The sequence below is a fragment of the Bos taurus genome, chromosome 25 (assembly GCF_002263795.3).
Source record: "Bos taurus isolate L1 Dominette 01449 registration number 42190680 breed Hereford chromosome 25, ARS-UCD2.0, whole genome shotgun sequence".
Lineage (NCBI taxonomy): Eukaryota > Metazoa > Chordata > Mammalia > Artiodactyla > Bovidae > Bos > Bos taurus.
In genome coordinates this window covers 24958884-24974336 of record NC_037352.1, presented here as the reverse complement: position 1 = coordinate 24974336, position 15453 = coordinate 24958884, and the positions used below count along the sequence as shown (strand labels likewise).

The following is a 15453-nucleotide window of genomic DNA, read 5'->3' as shown; positions in this document are numbered from 1 at the left end:
AAATAAGATTGGAAACAACTTGTGTCCTTCAACAGGTGAATGGATGAAGAAGATGTGATATGCACACACAATGGAATATTATTCAACCGTGAAAAATAATGAAATCTTGCCATTTGTGGCAACATGGATGAACCTCGAGGGTATTATGCTGAGTGAAAGATGAAGTGAAATATGAAAGATGGAGAAAGGTAAATACAGTATGATCTCTCATATGTAGAATCCAAAAATAATAATAATAAGTTTATAGATACAGAGAGAACTGGTTGATGTTTGCCAGAAGAAAGGTGTAGGGGTGGGAAGAATTGGTGAATAGAATTGAAAGGTAGAAAGAAAAAATATATGGTGCATTATTGAGCAAAAGCCACAATAAAAATGAAGCAAAAAAATTTTTTCAATGTTATGTACTTGCAATGCATAAGTCCAAAGCATCTTATTCAGTGTGGTTAAATTTCATGAGCAGACTACCACATAAATTATATTGTTACACCAACATTGAGTATTGCATTTTATTATAGCTTTATTGATGTCTTTTTGATCAAAACATATGTCAAAAATACTGAACACGTGCTTTCGGCAATTTTATAAAGACTGAGTAATGCTGCAGAAACTAAAATATACTGACACTTGAATACAATTAATTTTCTCTAATAACAATGACACAGCTGTTAAAAATACTTATCTTTAGGGACTTCCCTGATGGTTCAGTGGCTAAGACTCCAAGCTACCCATGCAGGGGGCCTAGGTTTGATCCCTGGTCAGGGAACTAGATCCCACATGCTGCAACTAAAGATCCTGCCTGCTCCAACTAAGACCCAGCACAGCCAAATAAATAAAGAAATATTTTATTAAAAAATACTTAACTTTATATCACCATCACTGAAACTAGAGAGAATTTAAAATTATGAAATAAACTATCAATTATATAGAGAATATAAATTTTAAATAGCAATGTATGATTCTGATAAATTTATCTTTAAAAAATTGAATGTGGACTTCCCTGGCAGTCCAGTGGTTAAGACTTTGGGCTTCCACCGCAAGGGACACAGGTTCAATCCCTGACTGGGGAACTAAGATCTCTCATGCACAATGTGGTCCAAAAAATGTTACATTTAAGTAATTTTGTAGAAATTAACTGATACATGATTAAGTATCAACATTCAAAGGCTAATTTTGACCTCTATTTTGAGTCAGCTGTTTCATCTTAAGAAGTTATAAGTCACACTGCAAAACTTATGTACTATTTTTTTTATTAAAAAACTTTTAAGTATGGAGAAATAGTGAATGTGGTAAATAAATCATGCCTCTGTGTCCTAGTATCTTTGCAGATTGCTTTTCAAAAGGAAAATAAGTACTTGCACAATTACCTTATGTATGAGTAACTCTAGAATCTATAAAAATATGCACCAGGCAGTAACAGGTTAACATACTGAGGTGTCAGATAAATTGCCACATGTTGATGAAGATATCTGGGTTGATAGAGAAAGCTACCTTCATTAAATTGGAATCTTATTATTGTTCTCTAAAAAAGGGACAATAATAAGTCACACTATAATTCCATTTTTTCTCCAATGGAAATATCTTTTGAATTTAGAAAAGTTTTCACTTATAAAAGACACAAACAAAAAGAGAAATTGAAAAAAAAAAGAGAGAATATAAAAGAAACTGAAATAGGAGATTGTATCTACATCTGTATATAGTTTCTTTCATATAGTTATATTACACATTTTATATATTATATATAAATGTATAATATATAAAATTATGTCTATAATTCTATATAACATATAGAGAGAACTCCTACAAAGCAATTATAAATAAATAACTCAGGACTCATTTTTTTTTAATGGACAAAAAGCTTAAGCAGACACTCCATAGAAGAGGACATCCAAATAGCCAAAAGCATGTTAAAAAGTGCTTAAAATCATTACTCATCAAAGAAATGCAAATGTATATCCCAATAAGAGAGCACTACACATCAACCCAGAATGACTAAAATGAAAACAAACGAAAAAATTCCAAGTGCTAAAAAAGGATAGGAAGCAATCAAAACTCTTAATCTCCACTCAGTTTTCTCTAAAGAATGTGAATTGGTACAATCACTTTGGAAAACTCTGCTAAACAGGAGACCCAAGAAGCCCTTTTCTAGATTATGCACCAAAGGGCAAAATATACATGTACACAAGCAGACATATACCAGGGTGCTCACAGCAGCATTATTTACAACCTCCCCAAACTGAAAAGAACCTAAGATCTTGATTTCCCTGTTCCTTCTTTCACTCACTGATAATTCAGGAATGGGACTCCTTCAGATCCTCAAGCCGATCATAATTTCCAGTGTGACCCAGGTGGGGACTGGGGCTGGAAAGCAAAAGGTGAGGGGGAAAGTAAAATGGCCCGTTTCCCATAGGGACCCAGATGACACGAGATGGGGGTAGAGGGACTCCCCAGCCATGCCAGAAACAAGAGCCAACAGGTCGCCAGAAGGGGAAGTGTCAAGACTGAGGGACTTCCCAAGAAGGAACACAGAAGACAGGGCTTCCAGCCCATCACTGGTCTCCAAGGACTTCTGCCCACTGCCCTTCCCGTGGCCTCCTCCCCCACCTTGTGCCTCCAGCTGCAGCTCCTCCCACCCAGGCCTCACCACGACTCTCTGTGGCTCCCCATCACATCTTCAGAGAAAGCCCTGAATTCCTTTGCTCAGCATTCAAACCATGTCAGCATGTGTCCCCAGCATTCCTTCTGCCCCTAGTCTTCATCCTGGACTCCGGGTACTCCAGGTTTCTGACACCTGGACCTCTTCACAACACCCCCGTGCATCTGACTTCCTTCCACACCTTTGCACCTGCTGTTTTAGCCACCAGAACTCTCTGATCTCTCTGTCAGCTTCCTATTCAGCTTCAAAAGCCAGTTCAAATGTCATCCCCTTCATAATTCTTTGCCCTCTCCAAGGCATATGAGTCACTCCTTCTTCTAGGGTCCATCCTTCCCCCAGAGCACACCACTCATGGTGTTTTTGGCAACATTCTGAGCAGTTTCTAGGCAAGAACCACATGTTTCTTGGTGACCGCTGAATGTCAATGGCTAACCAGTGTCTGGCAAAGCACTCATTACATGAGTGACTAAATGCAAGAAAAATGCTTTCTGGGCTTCCCTGGTTGTCCAATGATTAAGAATCTGCCTGCCAATGCAGGAGACATGGGTTCGATCCCTGGTCCGGGAAGATCCCACAATGCCACAGGGCAGCTGGGCCTGGGAGCTGCAACTGCTGAGCCCACGTGCGGCAGCTACTGAAGCTGGAAAGCCCTAGAACCCGTACTCCGCAGTAAGAGAAGCCACCACAATGAGAAACCCGTGCACCACAACTTGAGAGTAGCCACCGCTCACTGCAACTACAGAAAAGCCCGTGCAGCAGTGAAGGCCCAGTCCAGCCAAAATATATACAATTATAAGAGAAAGAAATCATCATAGAGGGACAGTGGGTTGCACAGGGTCACACAGTGAGTTTTTACTTAAAGCAGAGCTCTCAGGCTGGGGAAGAGCTCCAGCCTGGTTGCCCTGGATCAGGAAGGAGGCTTGGCCCCTAACTTACAGTGGGACCCTGGGCTCTTCTTTTCTCTGGGCCTCAGTTTCCTCATCTGTAGAATGGGGGCACTCACTCTGGCCTAGATGAGGGAGTGTGAGGCTGGTGCTGGGCACACTGGAGTGTGAGTAATGGGAATTGCTTTTTTACATATCTGGGGGAGGGAGGTGGTAGCAAAGGGCAGGTGTCTGAGGACAGGTGTGCTGAGACCCTGGACCTGCAGCTTAGTCAGTAGCTGGTGAACACGAGGGGAGAGGCCTTCCCAGCCGGGGCCACCTCTCAGCCTGTAGACGCTTCTAGTCTGTCGGTCCCTCCCAGGGGTCCCATGAACCCATGTCCACGCAAGTTCTCCAAGCCCAACCGGCCTTTCCCTACTGGAACTTCTCTAGCCTGTGCACCCTCTGCCAGCCAAGGTACATGCCCTGCTCCCAGCAAGCTCTTCCTGCCTGTGCCATCTTGATTTGCCCTCTACCATGCTGGGTGACCGCACCCAGACTGTGCCACCTGCCTCAGCTCCTGTTGCCCCAGCCCCATTCACCCCACCACGCCTGCCAGGAGGGGCTGGTTATAAGGCAGAGGGAAAAAAAAGGATGCTTTGCTCCATGGCTGTTTGAACTCATGAGGTGGGGGGTGGGTGTGGGGCTGGGAACCTGCCCTTTATCCTCGTCCTTGCCCAGCAAGCCCCCACCAGCCTGCTTGACCCTGGCCAAAGTAGACTGGGGGTTACTGATTCATACTGAAGAAAGTCTGCAGGCCCTCGTCCCAGGCTACATCATCAAGCCCTCTTGGCAGATGAGGAAATAGAGGCCCAGAGAGGCCCAGAGGCTTGCCCAGAGTCACACAGCAAGGAGGGCCAGGGCCTGAGCAGGGAGCCAGGCTGGTGTGTTTGCCCCACATCCACTGGGACAACTGGAGTGGCCTGATCCTTCCTGGGGGCTGGGAGGACCAGCAGGCTGGGGGCCGGGTCGGGGGCAGTGCTTTGGCAGGTGTCCTGGCTACCCTAGGGCCCTCGGAGGGGCCTCTGCCCACACCCTGGGGAATATTTTCAGGTTGTTTCAGAAGTTCCAAGTTTACTCAGAGCTCTCATTTGAGCAGCGGTAAAAAAGTCCCTTTGGCAGGGCTCCAGGGCGAGGAGTGGAGGCGGGGGCACCTGTGAGCCATGAAGTGGGGGTGGGGCTCCTCTCTGCTCCCACGCTTCCCCTGCCCCTCTGGGCTGGTGTGCAGTGAAGGGCAGGGAAAGAAGAAGCAGGTGAGGAAGGGACTGTGATGAGGGGAAGACCCCTACTCCTTGAGGAAGTGCTCCTTCCCATGTCTTCACAGTTTTCTTCCCTCTGCTTGTGCATGACTCCCAGGGTGACCCTAGAAAACCTCCACCCCTCTCAGAGCCTCAGTTTTCCCATCTGAGAAAGGGGGGAGTAGAGTCATGATAAGAATTATCATTTATTGAGGGCTGGGTATATGCCAGAAGATATACCAAGTGTTAATAATGAGTAACAATGAGAAAATTATTACCAATGATATTTAAAGTAAAACATATAGCTACTATTTCTCGAGAGCCACTGCAAGGCTCTTTCCACTCATAACTGCACTGGCTCTGTCTGAGCATCACTGAATCCCCAGGACCTAGGACAGTGTTTCAGAAACACATGTTGAGTAAAACCTCACAGCAAACCAAGATAGGTGTTCTTATCTCTGTATAACAGATAAGGACACTGAAGGTTCAGAGAGGTTAAGTGACTAACTCCAGGTCACAAAGGTACTAAGTAATGGTCTGACCATTTCCAAAGCCCGGATCACAACTGGCAGTGTAAGTGAGCCAGATTCAAGGCCCCCCAGTGGACTGCAGAGACCTCCCAGCTGCGTGGAGAAGCCAGGCCATCATTCTGGCGATTTTGTAGGCACTGGCTTCTCTCACTCAGAGGAAGGATGCTCTTCCTTTCCTTTCATTCATTTATTTATGAGGCCCCGGGGCAGTCCCGAAGCTGCAGAGAAGCTGGTCCCACTCAAAGCTTCCAGTGGCCTGCTTTACCTGTTCTATCTTCTCTTAAAGTGGCCCCCTCCTCCTGCAAGCCCCCTCCGTCTCCCCGTTTAGCCACCAACCCCCTTCTCTTCTTTGCTGGGCAGGTGGGAGCCTGAAGCACCTGGGATGCATCCTTCATCTTGCTCACCTGTCTCTCCTGGCCCCGGGTCTCAGCCACCTTCTAACATAAGGGCTCTTAGTTTCCTCCCCTACAAGGCTGTAAGGTTCTAGACTTCCTGCCAGGTGTGGGGCAGGCAGGGCCAGGATTTCTGCTGAACCCACCAGGGGAACAGGTGACCGAGGCTCCCCCTCTGGGGTCTGCCTAGCCCCCTTGATTCAATGCCCCACTCTCAGAAGGTGCCCCAGGCTATGGCTCTTGCTTTTTCACTATCCTGTCTAGTAGGTTGACACCTTGGGGTTCCAAACTGAGCTCTGCATCTTTCAGTCACAGCTATCTGGGGCAAGCTTCTCCCCAGTGAGTGTCAGTCTCCTCATCTGTGAAACGGGCTGAAAGAGGCCAGCAGCCTCACCTGGGGTCATGAGGATAATGGGAGAGCTTCACGCGCCTGTCACATGCTGAGCTCCAGCCTGGGAGGACCACAACTCAGGGGGCTGAGGAGGCAAGACTGCAGGTTCCTGAGTGTGTCACTGCACCTTCCATGACTCTTGGAAACTGGCCTTTCTCTTGATGACTCTAGGTTTCTCATGATGCAAATTCTCTCCCCTGGTAGACCCCCCAGCCAACAGCATTTCTATTTCATGCCCTCGAATCCTCACAACCAGATCTATGAAGATGGAGCTGCCATTCTGCCCATTTCACAGATGAGAAAACCAAGGCTCCATGAAGTTAGAAAAAAGCCGAGAAACTCATCAAAGTTCACCCAGCCAGAAAGCCACATGGCTGGATGTTGAACCCTCCAGGTTTTCCCCCACTCTACCATGTGCTTCTAAAAGCCCCACGCTTTCCCCCTGGGGAAAGCATATGTCCTCCCAGGAGGAACCCCTGACATTTTAATGCCCCTTCCTCTGCCTTGGGTCCTCTGAATCCTAAGTTTCCCGCCAGGCGTCAACTCCCCCTCTGCCCAAGAGCCTGTCTGCCTGTTCCTTCCTTCCCTCCTTTTTCTCAAGTCAAAATCCAACCCATCCTTCAAGGCTCAGCCTCCCCAAGCCTCCTCACCCCACTCTCCTCCACACACACAGAACCAGTTTGGCTCTCACCAGCTGCCCGTCCCCTGTGTTTTCTTGAGAAAGAAGAGGAGACAGCGTGGAGGGTAGGACCAGCCTCCGAGTCACCTGCCCACCCAACTACGCAATGGTTGAGTCACCTTGGGGAAACCACTCTATTTCTCAGAGCCTCAGTTTTCATCTTCAAAATGGGGACACCAACCCGTCTTAAAGGATTTAGACAAAATAAAGGAGATAAAACACTGAACCTGGTACAAAGTCAATGTCTCCTCCCTTCCCCACACTGGCCTGATCACAGTCATGTCCACCTCTGCCCAGCTCAGCTGCCCAGAACCACGCTGACTATCACATCATGTTCAGTCTGGAAACAGCATGCCCTCCCCAGCCCCTGCCTTTTGGAGGCTTGTTTCCACCAGCTCAGGGGGTCGTCTCAGCCATGCCTCTGCCTCTCTGTCCCTGGGGCCTCCTGCGATCTCCAGAAAGGCACTCCAGTCACCCTGAGCTCGGCGGAACAAGAGACTCCAGCTTAACTTTGCTGGTCTCACTGTCCCCAGGTGTGATGAGGGCACAGGACTCCCGTGCGTCCTCCCCGGGCAGAGGAGGTCCCCTCCCCGCCTGCCCCCAGAGCGGTGGCTGGAGATGAGTTACCTGCTGTTCTACTTCTTTCTCAGAAATCCATTCTCTCTGCGCTCCGCGCAGTCCGGTGGGCTCCCAAGGGTGGCAGCTGGGCTTGGTGTTGGGGGGGATGGGAAGGGGAATGGGGGTCTGGGAGAACAGGCAGGGGTCTGGGGTGGGAAGCTGCAACCTGCCCCGAGCCACCGATCAGACAGGGCCGGACCTGTCACCCCCGCGGACGGCAGGTGGGCTCCGGGCAGGCGGGCCAGGCAGAGGCAAAGGCGACCATCAGTTACATCCCAAAGAGGTCACACAGGGACAGAAGGCGGAGGCTGCGGGACAGGGGCCGATCCGCTGTACCCGGGATGAACGGAGAGCAGACCAGGGCTGCGGCCCCGCGGACAGACAGAAGTCAAGCAAAACAGACGGCTGGCCAGCCAGGCAGACAGACAGGTAGGCAGGCGCAGGCAGACAGACAGCTGCGCGGCTGTCAGTCACACTCAGGAAGAAGCGGGCAGACAGTCAGACCCCGAGCCCTTCAGTCACTCGGCAGAGACGCCCGCGGGTCCGCCAGAGGCGGCGCCTGCCGTCGGAGCCCCAGCCGCGTGCGCAGGGCGGGGAAGAAGGGGAGGATGTGGTGAGCCGCGCCCGCAGGCCCCGCCCACGGAGCGGCCGGCTCCTCCCCCGGGGAGGGAGAAAGAGATGGGAGGGGGCAGGGCCCCGGGGCAAGGTCCACTGCTCCCCAAAGGTCGCCTGTTAGCAAGACATTTAGGGCCACCGGGGTGATGTCTGCCTCCTTTGGACGGTGACATCACCCCCGCAGGCCTCACGGTCTTGACCTTTAAGGCAGGCGGGGAGGTGGTGAGCCGCCGCTTCTCACAGATGTAGAAACTGAGGCTCCCAAGGTGCGGAGGTGGTAAGGCGAGACCCGGGATGTCCCCGGGGGTCTCAGCTCAGCGAGAAGCGTGAGAGCCCAGAGACCTGCCCAAGGTCCCGGGGAGAAGCGGTGTTTGCCCACTGGCCGGCTTCACTCATACACGCTGCCTGCCTGGCCCAGCAGGAGTATGAGTTCGGGACCGTCCCTTCCAAGTTCTCTGCCCCTGTTTCCTTTGAATCCAGCTTCCTGCTGCAGGGAGCAGGATGTTATCCGCATGCCATTGAGAAGACAAGCCGTTGGGCAGGTCACATCACCGCTCTGAATGCCTCACTTTGCCCTTCTGTCCAATGGGGAGACCTAGACTTTAATACATGGGAACTCGGGAACGAAATAGTGAAAACAAATTCTCCAGAGAGTTTTCATCTTGCCGACAAGCCAGGAGCCCTCCAGAGGGTCAGATGTCTCTGGCTGATGTTTAAGAGACCTGGGGACAAAATTCAGCAAGTTTACACCCAGCAGCCTCAAAAGAGAGCTGATGCTACCACAGCTAATACTGTCAGTATCCTGCTTTTTTTTTTTTTTTCAGTATCCTGCATTTTTTGGGCACTAAGTCATCTCATTTATTCCACAAACCCTGTGAGGCAAATAAGATTATTCCTGTTTTACAGCGGGAGACACCAAGGCTCAGAGGGGGAATGTATCACACTAGCAAAGAAGTGCCCTAGATGGGATGTGAACCTGGGCGGATGGGATTCCTAAGTCTGCACCAAGTTGTGAAAACAGGACCCAAACATTTCATCCTTGAATTACCAGGGTGGATGAGGGCTGCTCTGTGCTAGTTTGATGACACAGGTGGGCTCAAACACACATGCCATCTCCCCCCAAGCTGAGTCATTTTTGGGAAACAATTTGCAGCTAAGCCACATGATCACTCCAGAGAAAAAGAGAAAGCATCTTGTTATTTATTCCTTTTTTTTTTTTCTTTTTCTAACTGTTTTTGAGGAAGTTAGTACAAATTCCCCTGTGGCTGATTTGAAGGATGTTGGCCCTACAGAGATTCTCTTCCTCACAACCGAAATATCTTATATTCTCTGGAGCATGTATTTTGTGAGGAAGCCAACTTTTCTTTTTCTCCTGATCTTCAGGGTGAGTTTTCTGATACCGTAGACGTAAGATCAAGAGGAGTAATAATAAAAAAATTTTTAAAAAGCAGAAACAACAGCTAATATTTGCTGAAAGCTGATTCTATGCCAGGGTTATAAGGACTTTAAAGATGGATCATCTCAGACTTCCTTGGTGGCCTAGTGGTTAATAATCTGCCTTGCAACGCAGGGGACACAGGTTCCATCCCTGGTTCAGGAAGATCCCACATGCAGTGGAGCAACTAAGCCCCTGTGCCACAACTACTGGGCACAAGCACCCAAGCCCGTGCTCCACAAGAGAAGCCACAGAAATGAGAAGCCTACTCAACTAGAAAGTAGCCCTCTCTCCCTACAACTGCAGAAAGCCTGTGGGCAGCAAGGAAGGCCCAGTGCAAACAGAAATAATGAAATCGTTAATTTTTAAAAAATGTATCATCTCACTTAAATCTCAGAAGAAGGTAGTTACAATTACCATCACTGACATCATCCTACTTTTACAGACAAGGAAACCAAGGCTCAGAGAGGTTAAGTGACTTGTCCAAGGTCACACAGCTGGTGCTGGCAGAGTTGGGATTGGAACTCAGTCTTTCAGGCTCCTGAGTTTACATTCCTGGTCACTCACCAAGTTGCTTTTGGATGTTTGTTAACCCAAGGTTGGTCGAGCCCTCCTACCCTCCCTTCCAAGTGCCTGCCTTCCTCTCTCCCCTTCTCTCCACCCACACAGTCACCCACTACCCACTCATCCATTCTTCCAGGCACACGCCCAAGCAACCATCCGTGCTCTCCCTCCAGTCTTCTCTCCACCAACACCGAACATGCCCTTAGCTATGGATGTGACGTATTCTCCAGAAATACGTATGCGTGATGGCCCTCCTGGAGCCTTGTATTCTGGTGGGAGACAAAAAGAAGTAATGGAGGGACTTTCCTGGTGGTCCAATGGTTAAGAATCCTCCTTGCAGGGGATGCAGGTTCCATTCCTGGTCTGGGAACTAAGAGCCCACATGCCATGGGGCCACTGGGCCCACGCTTTGCAACAACTGCACAGTGAAAAGCCCTCATGCAACAATGAAAGGAGATCCTGAGTGTGAAAGAAGGTCCAGTGTGTGGCAACTAAGACCCAACACAGCCAAACAGATAGATTAATTAATTTAGACAAAGAAGTAATGGATAAACTAAATGCAAACTGTCATTGTTGTTCAGTCGCTAAGTCATGGGGACTCTTTGCGACCCCATGGACTGCAGCATGCCAGGCTTCCCTGTCCTTCACCATCTCCCAGCAGTTTGCTCAAATTCACATCCATTGAGTCAGTGGTGCCATCCAAACATCTTGTCCTCTGTCGTTCTCTTCTCTTCCTGCCCTCAGTCTTTCCCAGCATCAGGGTCTTTTCCAATGAGTCAGTTCTTCACATCAGGTGGCCAAAGTATTGGAGCTTCAGCTTCACCATCAGTCCTTCCAATGAATATTCAGGATTGATTTCCTTTAGGACTGACTGGTTGGATCTCCTTGCAGTCCAAGGGACTCTCAAGAGTCTTCTCCAGCACCACAGTTCAAAAGCACCAATTCTTTGGTGCTCAGCCTTCTTTATGGTCCAACTCTCACATCCGTACACGACTACTGGAAAAACCATAGCTTTGACTCTCCAGACTTTGTTGGCAAAGTGATGTCTCTGCTTTTTAATACACTTTCTAGATTTGTCATAGCTTTTCTTCCAAGGAGTAAGCAGATGAGAGGTGTAGAGAGTGACATAGAAGGGGCACTGTGGATGGTAAGGAATACCCTAGCCGTAGGGGAAGCATTTCAGGCAGAAGGACCTGCAGGGGCAGAAGTGCTGAAAAGGAAGGAGTGTGGCTCACTCCAGGAATTTGGGGTCAGTGTGGGGAACAGAGTGAGCAAACAAAGGAATGCTAGGAGGCAGAGTCATGGGAGTCCTACTGGCTGCACACCACCTGCAGTGAAGAAGGTAGATTTGGTTCCAAGGGCAATCACATGTCATCTGAGGATTCATCATAAGAGTGGTTTAATCTGATTTACATTTTCAAAAGAGGGCTCCAGCCTTGACTTAGGGAGTGGGTGAGATGTAGCAGGGGCAACTTAATCCCTGGTATTTAAAAAGTAGATGCTTGAGAGAGTACTTGAGAAGCTGTGGCCATCATCTTTCAGTTGAATGCATATGTGTGGGACCCTTCAAGGTCTACTGGCAGTAACCAATGCAGATACAGAACGGGGCAGTAGATGATAAAAACTATCTATACTGTCGTGGGGATTATTAAAGAACTGAGAGAGCAATTTAATACAATTATAGTTCGAATGCCTTCTTGGTCTTCAAATTGTGACTGCCTGCCTAAAATGCCAACTTCTGCTATCGTTATTCTGCTAATCAACAATCTTCTTTCAATATGAACAATATTTTCCTTATTTCAATATAATCTTTTTTTTCCCCAAAGAAAATGTTTCTGTTATTATTTTTCTTTTTAAGTAGATGCTTTTAGGGACTTTCCTGGCAGTCCAGTGGTTAAGACTCCATGCTTCTATTTCAGAGAGTGTGGGTTCGATCCCTGGTCAGGGAAGTAAGATCCCACATACTGTGAGGCATGGCCAGAAACTTTTAATAATAATAATAATAATATAAAAATTTTTTAAAGTAGACGTTTTTGGAGGTGGAAAATTAACAGCTGCGTGTCTTTTGGGGTGAACCTGAGTCCCCTCAGAAATAGATCTAAGTTGAGGGAAGGGTCCCTTAAGGGGCCTCTTTGGATCTGTGCCTGTCTGGTGAGTGTGGCCTCAGAGGTCTCAGAAGAGGGTGAAGTAAGATCTCTCAACACCCCCAAGTATTTAAAGCTGGTCAATGGGGAGGAAGTGGTTAAATTTGCATTTCAGCCAAGGGGCCCACTCGGAAAAAAATAATTGAGACAACCCCTCCTTCCACCCATTTCCTCTTTTTTATTTTTATTTCAGCAGTTTTATTGAAGTATAATTTACATCAGCCATTAGAAGTATACAGTTCACTGAGTTTTAGTAAGTTTGCTGAGTTTTGGAACCACCTAATCTTTTGCACATTTCCAAAAAGGCCCCTTGTTCCTGTTTGCAATCTCATTCCTACTCTCAGCCCCAGTAATCTCTTTTCTGTCTCTACTGATCTTCCTTTTTCTTTTCTGATTCACATTGAATCATGCGTGTGGTCTTCTATGTCTGGTTTCTTTCACTTTGCATAACGTGTGTGCGTTTCATCTGCCTGGTAGCATGGACTTCATCTTTATCACCGAATCATACTGTGTCACACTGGTATGCCAGCTCTGGTTTACCCATTCTTTCGCTGTTGGAACTGTGAAAGAATTATTCATATCTTTATTATGGACAATACCACTCTGAACATTTCCATGCAAATCTATGTGCAGACATGCATTTCAAACCTTTCGGGACTATACCCAGGAGTGGATGACTGGGCCATATGTTCATTCTATGTTTAACTTACTGAAGAGCTGACAAAACGTTTTCCACAGCAGCTGCACCATTTGACATGACCCCCCGCAACGTATGCGCGTGCCAATTGCTCAACATCCCTGCCAACACTTATTATTTTCCTTTCTTTTTACAGCCTTCTTAGTGGGTATAAAGTGGTATCTCATTGTGGTTTTGCTTTGCATTTCCCTGATGGCTAATGATGCTGAACGCCTTTTCATGTGCTTGGTAGTCATTCATAGATCTTTTTTTGGAGAAATGTCTATTCAAGTCCTTTGCCTGTTTCTATTTTTGTTCATTTATTTTTAAAAGATGTATTTATTTATTTTATTTTTTGACCATGGAGGGTCTTCGATACTGCACGCGGACTTTCTCTAGTTGCTGTGAGCAGGGGCTACTGTTCGTCGTGCGCCTGCTTCTCACGGCGGCGGGGGCGTCTCTCCTTGTGGAGCACAGGCGCTGTAGGCGCACGCGCTTCAGCAGTTGCTGTTTGCAGACTCCGTAGTTGTGGTTCATGGGCTCAGAAGTTGTGGCTCATGGACTCTAGAGTGCTGGCTCAGTAGTTATGGCGCGCAGGCTTAGTTGCTCCCAGGCATGTGGGATCTTCCCAGACCAGGGATGGAACTGGCATTGCAAGGCAGATTCTTAACCAGGCACCACCAGGAAAGTCCCTCCTTTGCCTGCTTTTAAATTGAGCTGGGCTATAAGACTGTCCCGCCAACCAAAACAATCGTATGTGGAAATCCTAACCCCCAAATGTAAGGGTATTAGAAGGTGGGGCCTCTGACAGATGATTAGGTCACAAGGGCAGAGCCTTCATGAATGGGAAAAGTGCCTTTATAAATGAGACTCTAGAAAGATAGGTTGCTCCTTCTATCATGTGAGGACACGACATGGAAGCGGGCTCTATCTGGCACCTACGGGCATCTACTGGCACCTTGATGTTTGGCCTCCCAGTCTCTAGAACCGTGAGAAGTAACTTCTGTTGTTTATAAGCCACCCAGTCTACTGGGTTTTGTTATGGTAGCCCAAACAGACTAAGACAGATTGTCATTTTTTAAAAAAATTTGGCCGTGTCGGGTCTTAGTTTTGGCACACGTGATCTTCATTGCAGCGCACGGGCTCTTCCTTGTGGTGCGCAGGCTTCTCTAGTTGTGGTTCAGGGACTCAGTAGTTGCAGCACATGGGTTTAATTGCTCCTTGGCATGTGGTATCTAAGTTCCCCGATCAGGGATCGAACCTTCGTCCTCTGCATTGCAAGGTGGATTCTTAACCACCGGACCGCTAAGGAAGTCCCTCATTTTGCTATTGAATTATAAGGGTTCATTATACTTTCTGGATACCAGAATATATATACCAGACCCATTATAAGTATACCTGGTGTATATATATATAAGGGTCTTTTTATGTATCCCAGACCCTTATCAGATATATGATATGCAAATATTTTCTCTTATTCTGTGATCATCTTTTCATTTATAGTGTCCTTTGAGGCACGGAAGTTTTGAATGTCTATGAAGTACAGTTTATCTCTTTTTCCTTTTGTTGCCCATTCTTTTGGTGTCGTGTCTAAGAATCCATCACCAAATCGAAGGACATGAAGATTTACTTCCTCTAACAGTTTAATTTGTTATTAATTTCTGTATATGACGGGAGACAAGGGTCCAACTTCCTTTTTTGAGTTGCCCACCCACTGATTCGTAAGAGACTGTTCTTTCACCCGTTGAACTGTCCTGGCATCCTTGTCCTTATGTGCATGGACTTATTTCTAGACTCTTGATTCAATTCCATTGATTTCTGTCTCTATCCTTGGGCTGGTATCACACTGCTTTTATTTTTTTAACTAGTTTTTGTCGGAGCGTCGTTGCTTTACAATGTTGTGTTAGTTTCTACTGTGCAGCAAAATGAATCAGCCACACACACGTGATTACTCGAGCTTCATAGTAAGTTCTGAAATCGGGAGTTTGAGCCCTCCAGCTGTGTTGTTCTTGTTTGGTTGGTTTTTGTCTCATTTTTTTAAATTTTTATTAGAATGTAGTTGATTTACAATGTTGGGTTAGTTTCAGGTGTATAGCAAAATGAATCAGTTATATATACATATATCCACTTTTGGGGGATTCTTTTCCCATATAGGTCATTATAGAGTACTGAGCAGAGTTCCCTGTGCTATACAGTAGGTCCTTATTTTATATATAGTAGTATGGATATGGAGAAGGCAGTGGCACCCCACTCCAGTACTCTTGCCTGGAAAATCCCATGGACGGAGGAGCCTGGTAGGCTTCAGTCCAAGGGGTCGCTAAGAGTCAGACACGACTGAGCAACTTCACTTTCACTTTTCACTTTCATGCATTGGAGAAGGAAATGGCAACCCACTCCAGTGTTCTTGCCTGGAGAATCCCAGGGACGGGGGAGCCTGGTGGGCTGCCGTCTATGGGGTCACACAGAGTCGGACACAACTGAAGTGACTTAGCAGCAGCAGCAGTATGGATATGTCAATCCCAGTCTCCCAAGTCATCACTTCCTCCTCCTCCCACCTCTACCCACGCCCGCTGGCCGAGTTCCTATGAATTTTAG

General features: G+C 47.4%; 1 protein-coding gene across 3 annotated transcripts in view; it reads right to left on the bottom strand.

Annotated features, from left to right (window-relative positions):
- The window catches only part of IL21R (interleukin 21 receptor), a 60193-nt gene that overhangs the window by 27817 nt on the left and 16923 nt on the right, over positions 1–15453 (bottom strand). The window contains exons 1-2 of one of the 3 annotated variants that reach the window (XM_005224814.5): positions 7434–7912; positions 2282–2358 (exon numbers count right to left, since the gene is read on the bottom strand). The exons of 1 other annotated variant lie outside the window; for it this stretch is intronic. The gene's annotated coding sequence lies outside the window, so the exon portion shown is untranslated. Of the gene's footprint in view, positions 1–2281; positions 2359–7433; positions 7913–15453 lie in introns of those variants that run through there. One more of the 3 variants, NM_001193179.1, reaches the window with a different exon arrangement.